The sequence below is a fragment of the Notothenia rossii genome, assembly GCF_949606895.1.
Source record: "Notothenia rossii genome assembly, chromosome: 9".
NCBI lineage: Eukaryota > Metazoa > Chordata > Actinopteri > Perciformes > Nototheniidae > Notothenia > Notothenia rossii.
Genome location: NC_136907.1, coordinates 32,412,904 through 32,437,054, shown reverse-complemented (window position 1 = coordinate 32,437,054; position 24,151 = coordinate 32,412,904). Strand labels below are relative to the sequence as shown.

At 42.4% G+C, this 24,151-nt stretch overlaps 2 protein-coding genes across 2 annotated transcripts in view; one reads left to right on the top strand and one right to left on the bottom strand.

The window, feature by feature from the left end:
* Positions 1-24,151, bottom strand: part of opcml (opioid binding protein/cell adhesion molecule-like) — a 641,537-nt gene that overhangs the window by 462,591 nt on the left and 154,795 nt on the right. The gene's annotated exons all lie outside the window — the stretch shown is intronic.
* LOC307020795 (E3 SUMO-protein ligase ZBED1-like) overlaps positions 4,119-24,151 on the top strand; it is a 59,774-nt gene continuing 39,741 nt past the window's right edge. The window contains exon 1 of the mRNA XM_079652369.1: positions 4,119-4,233. The gene's annotated coding sequence lies outside the window, so the exon portion shown is untranslated. The remainder of the gene's footprint in view (positions 4,234-24,151) is intronic.

The window sequence follows — 24,151 nt, the reverse complement described above, 5'->3', positions numbered from 1 at the left end:
AGCATGTTTTCTACCTCTTCTTCTGTCTACGTACAGAGACGTTGAGCTTGCTGCCGGCGCAGGTTCCCGTATACCTGAGGCCAGCAACACTAACGAGAGAATGCTAGCATGCTAACATTCAAAACTACTATGGTAAACATGATCTAAACATGATACTTGCTAAACATCAGCACCATAGCATTGTCATTATGAGCATAACAGTACTGATAGTAGCATTTAGCACAAAGCACAGCCTCACAGTGCCACCAACATGGCTGATTTCACAACCTTTATTGAGCCTCATAATGCCCTTTGTGTGGCATAATTGGAATGACTCAACGATACATGCGCTTTCCTTTCCCTGCAGGTGAACATCAAAGCCCAATTTGCAGTGACATTCGCTTTCCAATGTAATCGGTGCGGTCAGCTGCACTCACATTTAAATAAGGACGGCACACAGGGACAAATATGATTTCAAGAATGGAATGCATTTTCATTACAACCAGGGCATTTGCACAGCATGGCCCAGATTCTGAGAGTGGATATATACTTGTATTTAACAATAAATATAATGTATTGTACATGGTTAGATTGTTTACCTATGGTTCACTATAAAGCTTTTTTTCTAAATAGTCTATTGTTTTTTTTTAGGGCAAGATTGCCATCATCCCTGAGATACAGTATTGAAAGGAGCAGAGAGCCACCGGTCTTTAAAAATAAACTTCAATCTTCACCTGAAACAACATGGTAGTGATGTTGGTGAAAATAAAATATGGATGATTTGTAGTTCAGTTTAAGCAATACAACTACATTGTTAGGTTCAAGAAAACAATGTGGTTGGAGTTATAAATAAGCTACCCATGTGCCATGTCAAGTTCATAAAAATAAAGGGTCAATAAGTCAAAGTTTGTGTTTCAATTACTACAGAAGTGGCATTTGTTAATTACACAAGTAACTTACATCCAGAAGTCTCCTGGGTGAAATTTGTTTGTTTTGGATTATTCCAAGTGATGCACTTTTTGACCTTAACTTTGAAGCTGGGGCACTTCTTCACCTCTAACGGTGCGTCCACACGGTTGCGTCGCGTTGAAGCTTGCCAGTGGGCGTGTCTGGCGCGCAACCAACAACCAATCAAATTAATCTCCCACCCCGGACACACAAGCACACGGTTTGATAGGATAGCTAATACATACATACATAATTCATACTGGCATATGATTTGATTGGCTGGCGCTTCCGTAGACGCTTGAAAAGTTGAACTTTTCTCAACTTTCAGCGCGAGCAACGGAGGCAAAGTGAAGCAACGGAACCACAATGCAGTTCGGCAAAGCTTGACGTCACCCCATTCAAAGTGAATGGGAAGCGGTTACGTAACAGGGTTCGGCTCTCAGAGCTGCCAGCATTAACAGCCGCTACGCATTGTTGCCATCCAACAAATGTCCTTATAGTTGAAATGTGAGAGCTCTGGCTCTCCAACATAACGTATGTCTCTGGCCTCCCCAACAAGCATCTCCATTCACAGTCTAACCCCTAGTTTCCACCGGGTCCGCCTGCGGCGCGTTACAGCTGCGCCGCGGTTTTGGTCCGGCCTCCTCCGGCGTCATACCCTACCGGGCGCGTTTCACGAGCGTTTCAGAAGCATTACGGAAGCGGAGCGTCGTGCATAGTTAAAGAGCAACTTCCAGGTTAAAGACACCTAAATGTGTAGGAAAATGATGAATAAACTAGATTTTCTAAAAAATATACAGAAATATACACCACAGTGACATCTGGTGTTGTTTTTGTAAGAAATGTTCACTTCCTCATAAAAAAGCCTCGGCACGTGACCTCCCGCGTGTGACGTAACATGGGGGAAATAAGGGGGAGAGCGGCCGGTGTAACGTATTAATAAACATGGATCCCAATGCTAGTTTCGACACAGAAGACACAGAAGAAGTTGAACATGAATATTCGAATGCATATGACGGATCACAACCTTATAATTATGAGCCTGCTAGGCGTCCAAGAGACCAGGAGCAGCCAAGGATTAGAAGAAATAACGGCCATCGGAGAGAAATTGAGCTGCGGTGTGAGGAGAACCAGTGGAGGCAGCTATCTTGGTGAGTGACCGGCGTTAGCTACAGAATGTTAGCTAACGTCACATCACAACATTGTGAAGTTAGCTATCATATATCAGGTTATAACTAAAGTAGCATTGATAATATAGTAACGTTACTGGCAGGACTGTTGATACTGATCCATAACAGAAACTAATGCGCAAGTATCAGCCGTATCTCGCGTTACCTAATGCAACTCCACACTACGGTGCTGTGTACCGGAGGAGATACGGCTGATACTTGACGATCTGGCGGAGAAAGGTTGTGGAGCCTCCGTTGATATGCCGTTGTAAATGGCTTGATGGAAAGCAGGTGTGTAGTCGGGGAGGGTGCACAGCTGATTGCAGCAGGTGAGTGGAGGTTGAGCCGGGAGCCAGGGGTGACAGCCACCACGCACACACAAACAACACAGACAGCGGGAAACAAACAAACACAAAGGAGACGGCTGGAGCAGTACAGCCACCACAGCGTTACCTAATGCAACTCCACACTACGTCTTACGGTACGTCTACACTACAGGCATCAAAAAATGCTTTCAACGCTTCGCCCATTCACTTGAATGGGGTGACGTAGAAGATTTTTAATTTTCGCCGAACTGCATTGTGGGGAGCATGGCATGGCTTTGCAAGCATCACGAGCATCTATCCGCATCAAAAGTTGAACAATGTTCAACTTTTGAGGCTCGATGCTTGGCATCAGCCAATCAAATCCCGTTTATGCAAATCCCGCCAGTGTAAGCTCAGCCAATCAAACCGCGTGCAAGCTGGGAGAGCCAGACCGCAGTTCATTTCCTCATATTCCAAACGAGAAATTACGGTAGCAAATCACCCGGTTCTTTACGACCAGAACTATTTACCGGGATACAAACCGGAGGAACCAGGAATGGAGGGAGGTGGCGGAGACAGTGGGTGAAACTGATAGTTTTTTCGCCTGTTTGGAGAGTTTATATCCAGTTTACTTCGTTTTAACATTGCTATTGCTTTGTTTGTCGGGGGCGGGAGATTCATGTGATTGGTTGCTCGCAAAAAATCGCCAAGCTTCAGACACGCCCAGCTTCAAGATGTTTTCATGCCTGTAGTGTAGACGGGCCGTTACGGTGCCGTGTATCGGAGGGGAGAGAGAGAGAGCAGCGAAGGGGGGGGATAGGGGAGAAGTAATACGGTTTCCTTGATAAAGCTGTGGAGAGTATGTGCTGCAGGGAGGTGGATGCACAACGCACCTAGGAACGAACGCTAGCTCCGGTACTTTTTACTGTGGACTCGATGTCCTGACAGGCTGGTATTTGTGCAACCTGCACAAACACAATACTGCACCCTGATTACAAATGGTGAAATACAATGTAAAACTACATAAAAATACAAGCTCACTAAAACACAACCGCTCAACTCAACGCAACTACTAACTATACCCGCTGTCAGAGAGCAGAGATGTTTACCCTTTGTTATGTAATATGACGCGTTTGACGTATGACCTTTAAAAAAAGCCGCTTTTAAGAGCAGAGCTCAAAATTGCTCCTTTCCCTCTGAATTCCTGCCCTTATGTCTCGTAAAACATATCAAATCGTACATTCACTTTTTAAATTGTAATTTTCAAGCAAGTTTAGGCATAAATGTAGAACAAAAAAAACCCTGCAAGATGCTCTTTAAATGGTTTATTTTTGTGTCTGTTTAAATCGTGTTTATTGTTGTTATTTCCTATTTTGTTGTGTTGTAGACTACAGACATAATTAATAATAATTGTAATAGTCCAGTTAAAAACAACATGAATCAAAGCTGGGTTGCTGTATTTTAGTGGTAAAAAAAATGCATTCATCATAATAATTATTCTATATAATTTACACACGGTGCCCGTAAACCAAAGGAGAACGTTGGCCTTTATTCTCCTACTGGAAAGACTACAGAGGAGGGATGGGGGGAGGAGAAGGAACCGGTTTTGGGGGGTGGGCCGGATGCTGTCACAGTTCCACTTCCTGCCCGACATTACCTTACGGCTGCGTCGCGTCGATCGACTTCAATCCTATTTCGAGCGGAGCCCAGCGGCGAGACGCTTCTGAGCCGTAACGCGGCGTGTCTGGTGGAATAGCACCCATTGACTAGAGTGGCCGCGATCCTTCAACGCGCCCGTTACGCGCCGCACACCGACCCGGTGGAAACTAGGGGTAAGATATTCTCTTCTATATACTAATTATCTATGACATTTGTGAATATGATATAATATAAATATTTTGTGTACATTCAGGCTTCAAGGCTGCAAGAAATACATCTTTGGTTTTAAAATCATTCTCTATTTCAATCTACTTCATGAACTGCGTTACTCACTTAATCTAACGTGTTAATTGTGAGATCCACCAAAGTTCAGTTATTGTGTTATGTTTCTTAATATCGATGAATATCATTGTTGATGGACAACATTTAAAATGACCTCACTATTTGCATCCTAGAACTTTGATTTAATTTGCAAGTTGTTGCATATAACATATCCAAGAGTGATCGCTATACTTCAGTTCCCCCAACCGAGTGTGTGCCCAGCAGGCAGCAGGATGTTCCTCAGGGAAACTCCTGCATCAGGAAGGAAGCAGCATATTTTAGGAGAGTCTGGACTGTAATTATTTTAAACCTCTGCAACCTAAACATCAAGAAAACCTCTAACACCTATACATTATTAGCTGTTCATGTTCATTTCCTCTATTTAAAAAAACCTGCTTAAATCTTTGATATTATATACTGATTTCTGAGTGATGTCACTGTAAACTTCCAATACATACTGCAATACCCTACAACTTATAACAGTTAATACAGTTTACTTTGAGTCACCAGGCTACCAGTTTGACATGTTTCAGGATATTGTATTTCACTGTTATTCCATTATATGTTGCTACACTATGTATGTCTTTAATATCTAAATTAAATTAAGGGATTTTTCTGTATGAGGCTTCTTCTTTTTTTTTAAAACATATATCTGTAGATTAAATATGAAATAAGATATAAGATTGAAATGCCATTTTGAGGAGGAAGCTATGGTGGCCCTGAAATACAAAACACAATTGCCAAATAGATGACAACACTGCAACTCAAATGAAAAGCAGACGGGCCAATCACAGCGTAGCAACAGCCAGCTCTGACCATATCCTGTGGAACATGGGCCCTTTCTCATTTATCTAATTCCCCTCCGAGGGGGACCGAGGAAAGAGGAGGGGAAGCAGCATACGGTTAGAGAAATGAGAAATCCTCTCCTGAGCGGTCATTTTAAAGAGACGTCCATTAATGATGACAGGAGGCACAGCATTGTCTGATGGACAGAACTGTGTTCATGACAACTTATATTTTTCTTAAAATTCATTCACAGTGTGGTATAATGAGACAATAACAGGCTACAGATAGGGACATATTACACACACACACACACACACACACACGCACACACACACACACACACACACACACACACACACACACACACACACACACACACACACACACACACATATATATATATATTTTAGGGCTGTCAAGTTAACGCAAAAAAAAATTGTCCCCACTAATTATTTTAACGCGATTTAACGCATGTGTATTTTTTGTCCTCGGCCGCCCCGTAGTTTCAGAGCGCATTGAGTTTAAAATACCATCTACAAGCTGATGCTGACAGCCCCGCTCCTGCCGCCCGCTTATGGCTGACCACACTTCTATGCTCACCGGCAGGCCCGGACTGGCCATCGGGAGGACCGGGAGGTGTATGTGTGCTAGCTAGCTGTGCTAACGGATATAAGGCTGGTTAATGAAAACAGAGGAGCGACATTTCGCCGACAACTGCGCAGAGCACTTGACTTTGTGCAGGCAGCCAGACAGCGGGACATTGTACGAAAAGTCAGCAAACTCAGCACAGATAGTGCGCGCAACATTATTGCAGAGTCCAGGCAGCTCCCGTTCGAGCATTATGTCTTGAGTTGCACATAGCTCCAACGATCCATCACAGTACACACACACACACACACTCACTCACTCACTCACTCACTCACTCACTCACTCACTCACTCACTCACTCACTCACTCACTCACACACACAGAGAGGTTCCAGGTTGAATTGAGGCAGATTTGTAATGTTCAGAGGTTGTTGTGTTGATAATATTTGTCATTGTTGAAATGATAAACAAACATTTGCATAAAGCATATGTGTCCACTCATATGATGATAAGAGTATTAAAGACTTGAAAAATATTCCTCTGGTACATTTAGAACAGATAAAACATTTGCGAATAATTTGCGATTAATCGCGATTAACTATGGACAATCATGCGATTAATCGCGATTAAATATTTTAATCGACTGAAAGCCCTAATATATTTATATAAATATATACAATTTCAGAATCAAACAAGTATGAGAGCACTCTCATAATAACGTAACACTATCAGAGACTGGGTATATCCCCCCCCCCTCTCTCTGGTCGCTACAATGAGGAAATTAAATTACGGGCCAAAAGTTTTATTTACAAGTATTAAAAGTAAGCATAGGACACCAAACCAACTGAGACCTGTCTGTCCGCCACATCTACGCACACACATACACACACTGTACAACACGCACCTATTGCTCCTAAAGCATATCATATATCAGGATACAGCCTTTGTGTATTTTATACAACTTAAGAGATGCATTCATTTTATTCAGAAAACTGATCAATTTGACTGGAAAACAAACATACGTTCCCTGCATGAAGAGATTTTGTCATTGCCTATAGGCTTCCTAGTTTTCTAGTTTAAGGATGAATGAAGGAAGGTCAGGGTCAGCTTCAGAGAGGCATTATTTAGGGGAAAGGAATTAAATTTCTTGGCAGATGATATTTTAGCTTGGTAAACAGTGCAACAAATAATTGTCTCCTGAAATGGGAGTTCAGTTTTCCCTAAAAACGACACACCTGGAAGATCTTTTTGAAGAATTCCTTATGGAGACTAATCACAATAAACAGACTTTTATAAATATATATATATTTGCTCTCTGGGTATTCCCTGTTTTGTGTTGGGGCTGGTTCACGGTGCAGGGAGCTTTTGTCTTTTATAATATCTCCTCTAACCCCTTTACTTCTTGACGGAAATAATTTCTTTCTCCCCGAGCTTTGATCTGGGAGTTTAACAATAGGTCACCTTTAGTAGGACTAGTGATTCGATGCATGCAGAAAGGCTTTGCTACACATTCTTGTCCATTCGTAGTTGGAATCCAAGGTCAGCTTCACTCTGTTGTGCACAGGTTATTTCAAGTAGAAGCCTCTTCACATCCGCAAGCTACAATAAAATATATAATTAGATGCATTTGTGTCATGCCAGATCTCTTAAAATGCCAGCTTTTGCATTAAAAGCTTATTCATAACCTTTTGCTTGAAAACATTCAAATGTGTTTGAATTTGGATCATGGATTGGACTCTTACAAGGAGGTGCACAGAGAAGGGCAAACTTCAGCTTGCTGAAATCACACATCCACAGCTCAGCAGCGCCTGTAAACCGCGGGTTTGCTGGCAGATCCCTGCTCGCTGCCTGGCTGTGTGGAATCTATTTTTATATAACATTACAAGAGGGACTCTTATTGTTACATGATATGCTTTTTGTGCTCATGAGATTGCTATGACTATAAAATAAATAGACACAATCACTAATCCCAGGTTCCGATGGGTTAGATACCAACGAAGGGAATAGTCAGAAGAAAGTTTTCAGCTTGCAATACTGATGTAGCAAGGTCAGGTGCAGACACTGGAATAATACAAGAGTTATTCATAAACAGGACATCACTCCGGCCTTGAGCTTTGGGTGAGCTCAGCTCCCACACATAGCTAGGAAGCAGCCTTATGAAGATTCCACTTTTTCTGTAGAAACGTTAGCGAAAACAAATGACGTATGATGGTGCCAGAGTAGGGAGGGACTTCCACAGGCCGGCCGAACACTGATTGGAGGACCATGTTGCCAAGGGACTTTTTTTCAAAATCTGTGCACCTACCAAAGAGAACCAAGTCTAAACCATGGTATCTCTTCAGCTAGTCTTGACCAATCATAAATGTACGGGCAACGCCCTGTGTAATACAAATGTATGCACGCACGAGGTTCGGGGCTCTTTCTGGAAATAGTGGTTATATCTCTCACTGGCTCCGCCCTCTACTGGACTCTATGGGTACTCCCCTCGATCCTATCATGCAAGCATTCCTTCACTGAGACTTTCTAGACGTAGCTGGCCACTGGGCGGGCCTACCTGAATGCGCGTGCATCTCACGGCATAAGAGGAGGCCTTGCGTCCTCACTGCCATCCCTTTCTCTTCAGCAAGGCAGTGAGTAACTGAGGAAGCGTCCCAGCGGAGAGAGGGGAATTCTCCGGCCAAGACGGGAGGGCGAATCCCAGCCACGTTATGTTGACAGTAGTGTGCGGGAAGCAACTAGTGCGCATGCGCGGGTGAGAGTGATAAACCTTGCTATGCGGGTACAGGGAAATCTTTGCGGGGGGTCAGGAGGCTGCGCCCAGTGGTGCCCACCTCTGCCCCGCAGTGGGACCTGCCGCTCGTGCTCGAGGCTTTGGTCACAGAACCATTTGAGCCTCTGGAGCTCTCCTCCCTGAAAGCACTGTCGTGGAAGACAGCATTGCTACTTGCCTTAACGTCAGCCAAAAGAGTGTCCGAGTAAACCGCTCTATCGGTTCACCCGAGTTGTTTAATGATCCGGGGTGAGCAGAGCGGGGCGACACTCAGACCGAACCCCTCCTTTGTGCCCAAGAGCCTAAGGAGTACGTTCAGGTCGAGGGCTATTCAGTTGGGGGGTTTTAATCTTCCCCCCTCCTACACCTCCTCTGCCCGGTGCGTGCGCTGGCATATTATGTGGAGCGCACGGCTACCCTTAGACACACGGAACAGCTGTTTGTGTGCTTCGGGGGTGGGGTAACTGGAAAAGCTCTTTCCAAGAAACGCTTGGCAGGCTGGCTCTGCGAGCAACACGTTCTCACTCCCAACCCGTCACATATTGACGGACGGTCAGGGCCCCTCCCCGTCACTGTATTACGTACAGGGTACCCCTTGGAAGTCAGTTTTCAACGGGCAGGGCGTCCCATAAACCTTCATAGACCTCCCATAGCGTTGATAATAGACGCCATGATAACGCTCCCCGGCAAATGCTACCCCGACGGTCGGTTTGTTATTGTCAATATTAATATAATAATTATTTATTTTTTAATAGTCACACTCGATTTCGCCGATTTTCTTGTTGCCCTAGCTGGTCGACACCTCTTTTAGCAGAAACAAAGGCTACATTAATGTATTAAATCGATGTTAATCCATGTGTGTGGTTGTGGAATTAATGGACGTGCCGTTGTGCGATTGCGCAACGCAATCATTTACAAACTCTTCAACTACAACCCTAATTATATATATATTTTTTATATATGATTTATTTTTGCGATTTTCAATACACAAAGACATCAATACAATGCATTACCCCTGCAATTTCTAACAAAACAATCCCAAGACACAATACATCAGTTACAATTAGACAATAACGTAATAATGAAATAAAAAAATTATAATAATGAAAATAAATAAAAATAAAAAATAAATACCAAAAGGGAAAAGAAGAAAAAAAAACAAAAAACAAAAAAACCCTGCGAGACATTTTGTGAGCATTCCTGTGAGCTGTTGCGGTACAGGGGGGGCGACTCAGCCAATGGGGACAGACTCCAACTGGAGGGACTTAACATGTTCTCAGAAGGGTAGCCATATTTTTGTGAACTTCAAGTCTGAGCCCCTAATACAGTGTTTAATTTTTTCCAATTTCACAAAGTATAGGGCATCCTTTATCCAATGTGTATGAGAGGGGGGGGGAGGACCCTTCCAATGCATCAAAATAACGCGCCTAGCCAGCAATGTGAGGAAAGCTACAAGTTCAGCTAAATAGGATGGCAGTAAATGGTCAACGGGTAAGACACCAAACAGGCCAATTAAGGGTGAGGGATGGATGGTAACAGACGTGATAGCTGAGAGTGAGTCAAAGACAGACTTCCAAAACTGAGATAGGGTGGGGCAAGTCCAAAACATGTGGGTGAGATTATCTGGTCCTAGGTGACATTTATCACAGTTAGGATCAGTACCAGGATAGATGCGAGCTAGTTTACTTTTGGACCAGTGCACTCTATGGACCACTTTACATTGTAAAACCCCATGGCGGGCACAAATGGATGATGTGTGGATGCGTTTCAAAATAGACGGCTAAACCTCAGTCCCAATCTCTATATTGAGGTCCTCTGACCAATTAGTTCGAAAGTTATCAGATGGCAGAGGGTGGCATGTGAAAAGAGTATTGTATAGCTTTGAAATGGTACCCTTGAGGTTAGGGTTAATACTTAAAGGCCCAGTGAAGTGTGCACCTGTGCATGATCTGTTATGCTAATACGTATAGTAATGACCAAAATTGTCCATTGGAACCCATATCAAAAAATGTTGGAATAGCAACAAATTTGACGAGTTTTGAATTTTCCGGGGAAATCTGCAGTCGACCTTCGCCTTCGTGGGCGTGGCTTGCGATCTACTGCGTGACGTCACGAGATGGACGCCGCTGCACTGTTTACATTCACCACCGTTCGTTTTTTCTCTTTTTCAAAGTCTAATTTCTCAACGTTTTTGAGCTAGTATTTTCCTGGAAAGTGTGTCGGAGTCGACTGGAATTGATTTCCAATCGAGAAAACCTGACAATGGAGGCGACAGTGAAGAAAGAGGGATGAAAAACACAGGGGAAACGATGCATTGCCGCTGGCTGTAGTAATGTCAAGTCTGCCGAAGTGGCGATGCTTCTGTTCCCAAAAGATGAAGGTGAGCCTGGCTGGTGTCATTGTTTCGTAGATTCTTTGATTGATCATGATAAATAAAGGCCACTGGTCGATTCGAGAGAGAGAGAAAGAGAGACTGACAGAGTTACAGGGTTGTTGTTAGCATCTGGTGCTAGCTCGGAGCTAACGGAGATTAGCTGTTTCAACAATAAGGAGAGGGAGAGTGCTCTCCTGTGGGACTGAGAGAGATAACATCAGCTCAGGGAGGTAAACTGTAGCCTAAGTTATCTCAGTGGGTTTGGTCATCTATGTAAACAAATATTTCCATCTATGTAATATTAGTTGTATAAAATAGGTTAAGAAATCATTCCAATGTTTTTTGATTATTGAAATATATGTTTCATATGAGTGTTGAGAGCTGTATCCATAAATCTCTTAATGTTGCCCTCAAAGTGCACCAGATTGATCACTTTCCTCATCTATCCTGTCCGAAAAGCTGTCCAAATCAATCATTTCTCTCACACTAGTATCACTTTCCAGAGTCTCCGCCATGTTTACAATCGCAACTGGGTACATCTTGTGACGTCACAGCCACTATCGTCTGCAACTTCCGTTAGGCTCAGACGGCAAAATTAATAATTCATTAATTCATTAATTATGAATTATTAAAAATTATTTTAGCCATGAACAGGCACAATGATATGTAAGGAATGAAACTGCCATTTCATTTTGGTGCAAAAACATGCACTTCACTGGGCCTTTAAGATAGTGTCAACCCAGGTAGAAGGAGGAATAGCAGGGAAACTTGGAAAACGATTACGAATAAAATCTCGGACTTGTAAATGTCTAAAGAAGTGGGACTTGGGTAGATTGAATTTACGGGCCAGCTGATCAAAAGATGCAAATGTTCCATCAATGTAAAGTTGTTTTACAGACACAATCCCATTGATCTCCCATATTGAAAAGGCAGCATCAGTGATGGAGGGAGTGAACAGCGGATTGGAATGCACAGGGGAACATATAGGTATTCCCTGGAACCCAAAGTGCCGTTTAAGTTGAGTCCAGATCTTGAGACAGTTTTTAACTACAATATGTTTGGAGTATTTTGAGGATGGTAACGTCAGGGGGAGGCCCAAGAGGGACATCAGAGAATAAGGGCCACATGAGGCATCCTCAATCTGCAGCCACGGTGGAGGTTGTTTGTTAAAACAACGCCAGGACAATAAAGTTTGAATGTTAGCGACCCAATAGTAAAATAAAAAGTTAGGGAATGCTAAGCCACCCATTTCCTTGGATTTTTGAAGAATGTTTTTTCGAATTCTGGGTGTTTTCTTGTTCCATATAAACTGAGAAATTGAGCGATTGAGTGAATGGAACAAATGTCTCGGAATGAAAACTGGTATACACTGAAAAAGATATAGAAATTTGGGGAGCACATTCATTTGTAATGCAATTTATTCTGCCAGCCAGAGATAGAGGTAGGAGAGACCAACGTTGGAGGTCTTGAGTCAGTCGGACCAACAGAGTGGAGAAATTGCACCTAAACAAATCTGAGAAACTCTTGGTCACGCAAACGCCCAGATACTTAAAACTTGCCAGAGATGTCTTAAACGGTAACTTTGAAAGGGGGTTGGCTGTAGCTGCAGCGTTAATAGGAAGCAGTTTACTTTTGTTCAAATTGAACTTATAACCCGAAATCTGCCCAAACTCCCTCAGCACAGCCGATACTGGAGGAATAGATTTGTCCAGGTCCGAGATGAATAGCAGAAGGTCGTCAGCATACAAGGAGAGTTTATGCTCAACTCCCCCCCCTTGAGATGCCCTGCATCTGACTGGACCTGAGGGATGGCAATGGCAAACAAAAGAGGAGAAAGTGGACAACCCTGCAGAGTTCCACGTTTGAGGGGAAAATAATCAGAATAATCATTATTTGTGCAGACGCAAGCTAGGGGGGATGTATATAGAAGCCTAATCCATGAAATAAATGTGTTGCCAAACCCAAATCTTCTCAATGTGCGAAATAAATAAGGCCATTCTACCCGGTCAAAAGCTTTCTCAGCGTCCATTGAAATAATAATTTCCGGGGAATCAGGAGAAGAGGGTGAATATAATGTGTCAAATAGCCGTCTGACATTGTGAAAAGAGTGTCTGTCTTTAACAAACCCTGTTTGATCTGTGGAGATGATAGTAGTCAGAACAGATTCTAAACGTTTTGCTAGAACCTTAGCTAAAAGCTTGACGTCAGCATAAAGCAAAGATATAGGCCGGAAATTACCACAAAGAAGAGGATCCTTGTCCTTTTTCAGTATAAGAGAAATAGTAGCCTGACGTAGCGTAGGGGGAAGTGTGCCAGATTGAAATGATTCATTAAACATGTTAAGCAATAGAGGGGTTAATTTATCAGAAAACATTTTTAAAAATTCAACAGGGAAGCCATCAGGGCCCGGACATTTCCCACTCTGCATCGACATTAGAGCAGCTTTGATTTCATTAACTATGAAGGGTTCATCTAACCCAGATGATATTTCAGGGTCAATGGAGGGGATGTTTGGGGACCTAAAGAAGTTGTCATATTGTGTCTCATCAGATGAGCTCTCAGAAGTATATAATGAACTATAAAAGTCCTTGAATTGGTCATTAATGGTTTGAGGATTAATAGATATTCCATCAACAGTATTAATTTGAGTGATGTGCTGAGAGGAAGAGGATTGTCGAATTTGGTGGGCAAGTATTTTGCTCGGTTTATCTCCGAATTCATAGTACTTGTGGCGTGATTTTGTTGCCTCTTCTGAGGCCAAAATGTCAAATTCAGCCTTTTTTGTCAGTAATTCTTTGAGAATATCTGCACTGGGGGAGTCTACACATCTTGTCTGCAGATCCGATAAAGCCCTGGAAAGGCAGATACTCTTCTCAGTGTTGATTTTTCTTTGGTAAGCGCAATAGGATATTATTTCTGCTCTTAGATAGGCCTTGCACACTTCCCAAACTGTTGCTGCAGATACAGCCGGGTTAACATTAGTGGAAATAAAAAGGTCAATGCGATTGCTAATAGTTTTGATAAAATCCGGGTCAGAAAGTAGTAGTGAATTGAAGCGCCAGGGGGAACGTGACAAGGATCTGCCGGGAAGAGAGATGTCAACAATGACAGTTGCGTGGTCTGATATAACTATAGGGCTGTATGAGCACGAGCTAACAGAGAGGAGCAATTTGTTATCAATAAGAAAGAAATCAATTCGGGAGAAAGTACCATGAACAGGAGAAAAGAAGGAGAACTGCTTGGCACTAGGATTAAAAAAGCGCCAGACATCTGAGACTGCGTATTGCTCCATGAACAGTTGGATGACTTTGGAAGATTTAGATGGGGCAGAGGGCTTGTTAGATGAACGGTCAAGTGAAGGATCAATACAACAGTTAAAATCCCCTACCAGAATGAGCTGGCTGGAATTTATGTCAGGAATGGAGAAAAGAAAATTCCTGAAAAAGTCCTCGTTGTCAAAATTCGGGCCATACACGTTCGCCAACGTCAGATTGTTGCCACATATTTTGCCAGATGCGATAATAAAACGGCCACTTGGGTCTGATATAACAATTGGACACAGAGAATGGGACAGATTTATGAACAAGAATTGCAACGCCTCGGGCCTTGCTCGAAAAGGAAGAATGGTAAAGCTGGACCACCCACCCTCTGTGAAGTTTAAGATGGTCTGATGGTTGGAGGTGGGTTTCTTGCAAAAAGGCAATTTTTGTGTTTAAATGTTTTAGATGGTTAATCACATTGTTATGTTTCACAGAAGAATTCAGGCCCCTGACATTCCAACTTGTAAATCTTAAAGCACCACTTGGTGCTGTTAAGGAGTTAGAGTTTAGCATAAAATGATACTGGGCAGGTGGTGTACCTGCATGTCCCTGTCCCCATACCTGGCACCTCCCCCCCCCCCCCGCTGACAAGCAACAGGGAGAGAAAAGGTGTGGCTTGAGCCCGAATTTAGTATATTAAGTGTAGAAGCAGCCCACAGGCAAAGGATAAGATAACATGAAATAAACAATATAATAAAAAACCTAACTGAAAAAACATTGGACAAACAATTCTCCCGCTCAATTCCCACAACAATGTATAATTGAACTTTAAAAGTGAAAATGTAACCTTTTTAAATACCTCAAACAGAGCACTTCAAGACATTTTCATCTGGTTCAACAGGATATTTAGAGCACTTAAGCCTTGCCATTACAGCAACCTGCCAGACATATGCTTAAAAAGACAATGTTAACCTAACAACAGAATATGACTGCATCAATGTACGTCTGAGTTGACAGTTAAAGTACATCCAGAGCAGTTATATAACACAGTGTAACTACATGACAGTTAGCTTGCTTACGGAGCTATGTTCAAGTCCTGAACAAACTCGACGGCCTCTGGAGCAGACATGAGCCATGTCCGGTCCCCGTTAGGCAGGGTGATGCGCAGCTTGGCTGGGAAGAGGAGAGCCGGCTTGTACCCGCGCTTGTACAGCTCAGCCATGGGGCTTCTGTACTCGGCGCGCTGCTTTAACACGTCGGGGCTGTAGTCATCATACAAGCGGATCTTATGGCATTTGTAGTTCAGCTCACCCTGCCTGCGGGCCCAACGGATCGCTAGGTCCTTAATTTGGAAGTGGTGGAAGCGCAGGATTACAGGTCTCAGTCTCCCTCCTGGGGCAGGCTTGGGCGCGAGGCTCCGGTGAGCTCGGTCAAGCTCGGGGGGTGAAGCAAGAATCTCTGTGCAGAGCGTATCAACGAGGAGTTGGGAGAAGAAGGCAGACGGACGGGGACCTTCGATAGATTCAGGTAGGCCAATAATCCGGAGATTTTGGCGTCTGCTGCGTCCCTCCAAATCTGCTACCTTAGTTTTGAGTATCTCGTTGTCCCCCTTCAGAGCGGAGCATGCGTTCTCAAGTTGCTGGAGACGTTGGTCGACTTCCTTAGCATTAGCTTCCAGAGAATGTATACGCTGCCCGTGGTCTGTGATAGTGGAGTGTATGCTGTCCAGGGTAGATGTCAGAGACTCGAATGAGGATTTGAAATCAGCCGTGAGAGCTGCTCTATGTCCATCCAGTAGCAAGCTAATGTCAGCCAAAGTTATGCTAGGAGTCGAAGCTGTAGTAATGCTAGGAGTTGGAGCTGGAGAACCTTTGCCCTTTTCAGCTTGTTTTCCCTTTGCTTTCGACATTGCCGGAGGTCTTTGCAGTTAACACTGGCCTATAAAGCTGTTGCAAACAAATTATGTTGAAAAAAGACAAGGTTTAAAAGGTAAATAAGAGTGGGAAAGTTAGAGCCAACCGAGCACATTCTATTCAGCACACCCCATACCGGAAGTCTCCCAACCCTAATTATATTTAAAAACATTTTAGAAGGCCTCACGAAATACTTTAATGTAAATTTAAATGTGAAGGGATCTGTGTAATGTGGTGATTATTATTCACCCGCGGATCTATGGGTTGGGGTATTGTTGCGCACGGACATTATAGTTAACCGGACTTCCTGTTGATGTGAAATCCGAATAAAAAAATAAATAATAATAATACTTTATTCCGAGTGTGCTTGCTTTTCTCTTTGAAGGTCATCACATAACGTTCGGCTGCATTCAATATTACATATCTGCCGTAGTTCGCTATTTATAGAGCCCTGGTGAGAAGACTTCTAGACCAGGGGTCCCCAACCCCCGGTCCGCGGACCGGTACCGGGCCGCGGAGTTGTTACTGCCGGGCCGCGAAATAGCTGTGAGTTTATTGTAATATTTGCAGAATTATATATAAAAATATTTTATCAAAATAAATTCAATTTATTTTAATTTAATTTTATACCAGTCATATTATTTCATCCAAAACATACAAAATAAATCAAAATTGGTTAGCAGAAGTTCTCAGCCTCTCGTGCGCAGATAAAGTTACAGGTGGTGCGCCAAGTGGAGCACACAGGAGACAACCGTTTAATCGCAGACTGTTATGTTTGTGTGGGAATAGCAGTGCATACATTATTTGAGATATATTTCGAACTCGGACTTCATTTTAAGGACATTGCGGCCAGGGGTGTAGAGCTATTTTTTTTATTTGTAAAGCCTCCTTCACTTCATGAAATGGCTGCAGCGCGTACACTGTGTTCCCCACTGCAGGCTGCTACGTTTCAACCACACACACCTCTACACACACACACACACACATCGAACGGTCCGATTATTCCCCCTATTACTTGTTGTATGAAGGAAATGTCCGGTCACAAAGGCGCATGAGGTGTGTGTGTATGTGCTCTGCTCAGCTCCGCTGTGTGTGTGTATGTTCGGTGTGTTTGTGTGTGTCCAACAACGGCTTTTGTTTTCACATAACCATGAACAGTAATTTACACACATCTGGTCAACTCCATAGGTATGTGGGTGTTCCCAAAATAAGTTATTTTAATCTTAATCTCGATGTAGTGCTAAAAACTGTTGGAGTGCACCGGAACGAACGCCCCGGTATGACGTTATTATGGCTGGCAAACAAGCCCAGGGGTCTCACTGACATTTCAGTTATATCAATATGTGTAGCTACAGTGGTCCTAATTTGTTTTAATTGTATCCTGGTTTTAAACTGTGTTAATATGTTTTGGATGCATATTGGTATTTGTTCAGGCTGTTAAATACAATTAGCCTCTTTTGCCACCTGCTGGTGAGTAAATATTCAAATCAGTCACATTTTTTTTTAATGTATCTGCCGGTCCTTGGCACAATAAAGGTTGGGAACCCCTGTTCTAGACAAACAGGAAGAACTGCCGCCGAAACTGAATATGTGACGTAGATCATAAATATATCAGCAATCAAACAAAATCTTCAATTTCTCTTCACACAATACATCTCCTTGCAGTATCAATACTAATTCGGCTGACTTTTATATTTGATCCAATTGGTATATGTACACCATAACGGTGCACAGCTGATAGAAAGGGACACCTGGTGGTTAAAGCACGTTATTGAAATGTATTATTTTATTATTAGATATTAATAGGAGACACAGACAGACAAACTAATAAGGCTTTATTTAAACATCAAAGAATACTTTAGGTTAAGGTCTTATTTTGAATAAGAAAAAAGCTTTGGGGGTATACATATTAAGCCTGACAAAGTACTAATATATTGCTTTCCTGCAATGTTAACTACTGTATGTTTAAGCACTTATTTTAACTGATATTATTCATATGTATTATACTCTTATAAGATGTATGTAGATAGTATAAGAAATGTGCAGACTATGACAGTTTAAAGGTGGAGGTATAGACACATATTGATAGATGTCTTGGAATGCACTGTTGAGGAACCTGCGACCCAGGTTTTTCATCTCCGACCTTCTCAGGTATTGAACAATCAATAAATAAAGAACACATAATTATTAAATATAAAACACAATTTGTGTGATAATACTAAATGATTTACAAATAAACACCACTGCATATTTGCAACTGTTACACATGCTGATGTAACACAAATGTTTCCAACTTGGGATCAATAAAGCATATCTTATCTCTTTTGACTCCACTTCGAGCGATATAATTACTAACAAAGCATTTATATACTAACAAAGGACTGGCTTATCTAAAGCAAGTTGAGTAGCATTTGAAATGTTTTATCTCTATGAAACCTGATGTACTTATAGGATTCTGTTTTCTTCAAGTTTGTATCTTGTTGGTCGAAAGCACTTATTGTAAGCCGCTTTGGATAAAAGCGTCAGCTCAATGCGATGTAATGTAATGTAAGTTGATCAATGGCTATGCCATATTTGCCTCTGAACCTTGACAAGTGCATGTTTCAGGCTTATCAATTAACAACAGGAGGGGTCACAGACATAAGACCAGTTGTTAAATAAAGCTCTTCGGACCTTAGCTGGCATGTGGGTATATATTAATACTGCCCATTATGGGCACAAGCAATTTTCACCCATTTATTAATTATAGGTTTTAAATTTGAGTGTTTCCTATACCCTAAACCTCCAGGGATGTACACAGTTTAATACTGGATACTTCTTATTATGGGAAATACGAAAACGTATTTTAAAACTACAATTCCCAGTCGAGACGTGCCATAGAGCATGTTGCAAAACACACAATAGCCAGCATGTGTAGTTCTGGGGACGGGACGGGGGAGGGGGGGACAGGGTGGACCCGTTCAAATCCAGTTTTGGACAGTCTGCCGTGGTTCCATCCCATTTCAAAGTGTTGTTCAACGCTCGGCGTAACCCTCGTCGCACACTCGAACATCCAATCACAGAGCTTGAGGACTATCACATGCTTTGTCAAGCGAAGCGGAGAGAATACTTACTTCCGGGTGTAAAATTCTCTAAAGCAACTACTATGAGCTGCTCCGACCCTCGGTCCTGACGGACTCCAACTTGTGTTTATTAATCAAACAAATAAATAAACACAAGGATACTTATGTGTTATTGTTGAGTAAATGGTTTAGAAAAGAATACAAAATTAGAAGGAAAAAACGATGAAACAATACAGATTTCAGTATTCTGAGCCCCTACTCTCCCCATAACTGACGGCAACAAAAGTCTTAAATTATTCAATTAAAATTAAGGATGCACCGAATATTCGGCCACCGAAAATTATCGGCCGAAAATGGTTAAAAAGGCCCTTTCGGCACCGAAAAAATATCACCGAATGTCAGAGAACAGGGTTACGTTGATCATACTCCGCATATTTGTCCGGGTGTTTTGATTTCAAGTGGTGTAGTACTCCCGAAGTGGTGAAAGTCTTTGCAGTTACACCCCGGCAGACATGTTGGCTGTGAGCCAGCCGCGAGCATGGTCGCGCGCCGTGCTTGTTGTCGCCGCGTTTTGATTACGTCATCACAACAACACGTTAGGTTACCAAACTTATAGGTGCATTTGTTGTTGTTGAAGGCCTGGCTGTTACAGTCTTTATTTACACTATTTTGTTGTAGGCCTACTGGCCTAGATGTTTATGCAGTTTTAAAGCACCTTGGCTTTGTTCTGAATGCACTTTGTTGTAGTTATCCTACAGAGAAAATAAAATGCACTTGACTTGGAATGAATGTACTGTATGCATTCAAAAGTGCTGAATAAATGTTTTATGGACCCATAATAGTGATTATTATTTAAGTTACGTTTTGCCATAATCATGTCTTTTTCCATAATCAGGTAGCTGAACAACATAAGTAAAACATGTATACATTATATATATATATATATTTCTATTAATCATTTTCGGCCTTTCGGCATTCGGTTTTCGGCTAACTGTTTCCTATTTTCGGTATCGGTTTCGGCCAAGAATTTCCCATTCGGTGTACCCCTAATTAAGATAAAGAAGTAAAAACAATAAGTTTGGCTTGATATTGAGTAAGAAAAAGGTTGATAAACGCTGTGAGAATGGATCTGCGGAGAGCATTTCGCCGCGATCCCAACTCCTCTATTACCAACGTTCAGGGAGCTCTATGCAAGTCAATGGGATGCCCTGCCCGTTGAAAACTGACTTCCAAGGGGTACCCTGTACGTAATAGAGTGACGGGGAGGGGCCCTGAACGTCCGTCAATATGTGACGGGTTGGGAGTGAGAACGTGTTGCTGCGAGTGCATTGCACTGTCCGTGCACACTCTACACGCCTTATTTAACGGCGTGAGTGTGTAGGACATATGCACAGTGGCATCTTGGTCAATGCCAGGCCCCTTCATAAAGTTTTATCTCTTGGACATGTCTGGCTCCTTTTCATCGTCTGTGCTTGCTGGGGCAACGCAGGACTGATGAGGAGAGAGGAGGGGCTGTGGGTCAGTGGGCATCTGACCCCCTCCCCGGACGTAATGCGCTTAAGTTTTTCCCCGGGGCCGGGGACGTGACGCGCACATGGACCCATTGGGGTTGGAGGACTCTTTTTCCCCTGCTTTAGGGCAGGAGAAGGGAGTCCTCCACGTTAGAGCACACCTCCGCGGGGTAAGCGCGTCAGGGTGTGCTCTGTCAGCCACAGCCTCTTTTCTCTCCACGGTTACGACCGAGGGAGAGGTGAGTGGGGCGCAGCGGCTGCTAACCAGAAAGCCGGTCAGAAACAGTGAGATGGAGCAGTGTTGTTGTGGAACGACAGCGCGTGTATACATCGGAGCCTGTGAGAGATATAATGAGGGGTTACGTATGGTAACCCTTGTTATATAAACACAGGCGGAGCCCTCTACCTCTGGGGCCCTGTCTGTCCTATGCTGCTTGCTGAAGAGAAGTAAAGGATGGCAGTGAGGAGGCGAGGCCTCCTCTTATGCGGTGAGATGCAAGCGCATTCAGGTAGGCCCGCCCAGGGGCCGGCTACGTCTAGAAAGTCTAAGTGAAGGAATGCTTGCATGATAGGATCGAGGGGATAGGATAGGATAGAGTCTAGTAGAGGGCTCCGCCTGTGTTTGTATAACAAGGGTTACCATACGTAACCCCTCGTTACAGATTACAGCTTTGCTGCCTGTAATTTCTATGACGTGATGGAGTCCTTGGCCAAGTGAATATATATATATATTTTGCTCTCTCATAATAAATAGTTAAGCTTAGAAGTTGCCTGTCTTTCCTGGAATTTTGAACACAACAGCTGCAACACAAGCGTTTGATAAGTCACAGTGTTTAGTACAAGATTCTTAATGCAGTGGGCGGCCTTCCTCATCCTGCACCTTTATGTAACTTCATAATTAAAATCTTAAAGATCTGATCCCCTCTCCCAACCAGCTAGTCTTTGATATTGATTATTTTTCTACAGCTTCTTTATACTCCTCCATCAGGCACTTTTACTTTCAGCTAGTCAATAAAGCTCTCATGCTTCAATTGGAAGTATGAGACTTTGCCTGGGCCATGATGATGGCCAAAAAAAAGCCTATCAATGTGCAGCGTTACCTTAAATTCTCAGAGGTTAAAACTGACCCCTCTGTCACCAAGCCAGTCTGCTCATCTTTATTCAAAGCTACAATAAGGGAATATCTCGCCAAATACAACCCTCTGCACTGACTTTACAAAGAGAACCAGGGCACAGTCTATTCTAAATGTTCCCCCTAAAGTGTTACGTATCCTGCTAAACATGCAGCCAATACTGAAGCATATTTTGGGAGTATGAAAACCCAGTGACTAGAATTACATGTATTTAATTCTAGTGAGGCGTGTGGCGTAGTGGGTTGTCCGTAGTTGTCCGTAGGTGTTCGTATCAGGGGATCACAGGTTCAAACCCCACTGTAGTCAGCATGTCGTTGTGTCCCTGGGCAAGACACTTCACCCCAAATTGCTCCTGTGGGGATTGTCCACAGTATTGAGTAAGTCGCTGTGGATAAAAACCTCTAACATGTAATGTAATGTGTTATGTCAACAGATTTCACAAAACTGTATTAGGTTAGTTGAAAGCAATAATATTAAGTTTAAATAAAACTTATAGGTTCAACTTAATTATTGCTTTCATCTAAGCTAATATAGTTATGTGACATTTGTTAACATTTCATTAAAGTCAATGTTTTAAGTTTCTTCAGTGTGTGATATTGGAAAGAATACATTGTCTCAGTTAAAGTACACAAATATATATATTTTATGTCTGTTCTATGAGAAGGGAGTCATCAAACAGAACAAGTATCTTGGGCAACTTCAAGTCGATTAATAATGAAGGTCATCGCTTGTTGTGAAGGAAATAGAGCATATCATGTGAGTTGAGAGGAGTTCATTTATCTTGAGGAATGGATGACATCTTCCACTTGATCAGGTCCAACTAGCTTCACACTGCTGAACCCAGTGCTTCACCTTATAAGCTGCAGCTGATCAAGTGGGTGGCTCCACTCCTCCCCACCACCTCTTATAATCATCTAGATCTTAACCATGACTTCATCTTAAAGCACCATCCCCATTTTAGAGGAATCAGTGAGTGAGTTTTTTTCTGCCAACACTGTTATGATACTTGATGCAAGGAGTTAACAGGTTTGTATTTCCTGTCAATGAAGGACAGAAAACTCAATGTTGTTTTTCATTTATTTTTTCAGGTTGGAAAAAATAACAAAGCAGCTCACATATTTTTAGAAGTGTAGCCAAACTAATGTATTGTATCACATGCCGAATGAGGGTAGAATTTGTACCAGGGAGTCTTACCATTAGCTAACCCCAGCACCTGAACTACTACTACTACTACAACTCACAAACTGTCAAGGTAACTTGTGTCTGTTGGAGTAGAGGAACCTGACTATTTACTATTCTGGGGAGCCCACAGCAGTCTGGAAGGAACCTGTGGCTGTGGGGGGGCTGCTGCCAAACTGCAGGGGTCCATTAGCCATGGAGGAATCTTGGTGGCCGTGCAGGGTCTCATTTCACCCAGTACTCACAGCCAAGTGTCTGCCCTCTCTCGGCTCCCCAGCATCAGATAAACAACCCCACCTAAAAAAAACATGTTTCTATCTTAATTTTAACTGCATCTGTTAATGTAGCTTTAATCACGCAGACACATCTGTGTTCAATGTTGCCAAGGCAACAGGTGTAACATTTGATTAGCTAGCCTTAGCATTGTTCTGTCTACATGTTAATTGAGAATGAGCAATACAATGGCAATAGTCCTACGACATCTCTAAACTAAAACAACCAATATCTATTCTATCAAAGATGAAAAAAAACATATACAGAATATAAAAAAAACAGACAATATGTAATTAGTGTGAATGCTGTTCACAACATTCCATTATAGTTCTTCAAATCTTTATTCTTATTTCAGCCAATACTTTGGCTCTCCATAACTTCAGCATACTTTCAGCTACAGAAACCATTCAAATATCAAACTATTCAGCCTGTTCAGCAATCAGTGGGAAACTTTCAACCTTTTCAAAATATTTCATACTTTTTGAAATATTCAGCTTTTTAAACTATTTTCTTAACACGGAAGTCAATGGGAGGAACCTTAAAATCCTCTTTTACCTACACCTTGCGCCAAATGCTTCTTCTTCCACAAACTTTCAGCTAGAGACTTCATTCCAACTTTAAAATGATCACAAGACCTTCAGCTATAAAACTCGTTCTTCAGATCTTTCATATCTTTTACACTTTTTGAGATATTTAACTTAGTTTGGAGCTTGGTAAAGAGGCTTTCTTCAGATTTTAACATTAGTGTGTATTGAGCAGCTCCTTAAGTCTAGAGTGCTTTGATCTCAAAACAGAGTGGTGGACAGCTTGAAATTTGCCCCAAAAAATGTTTTAAACCTGCCATAATTCCCAAAGCCTACACTCCTGAGACATACTTTTTCATGAAAAATGTAGGAAAACCTCTCCTAGGTTGGAAAATAAA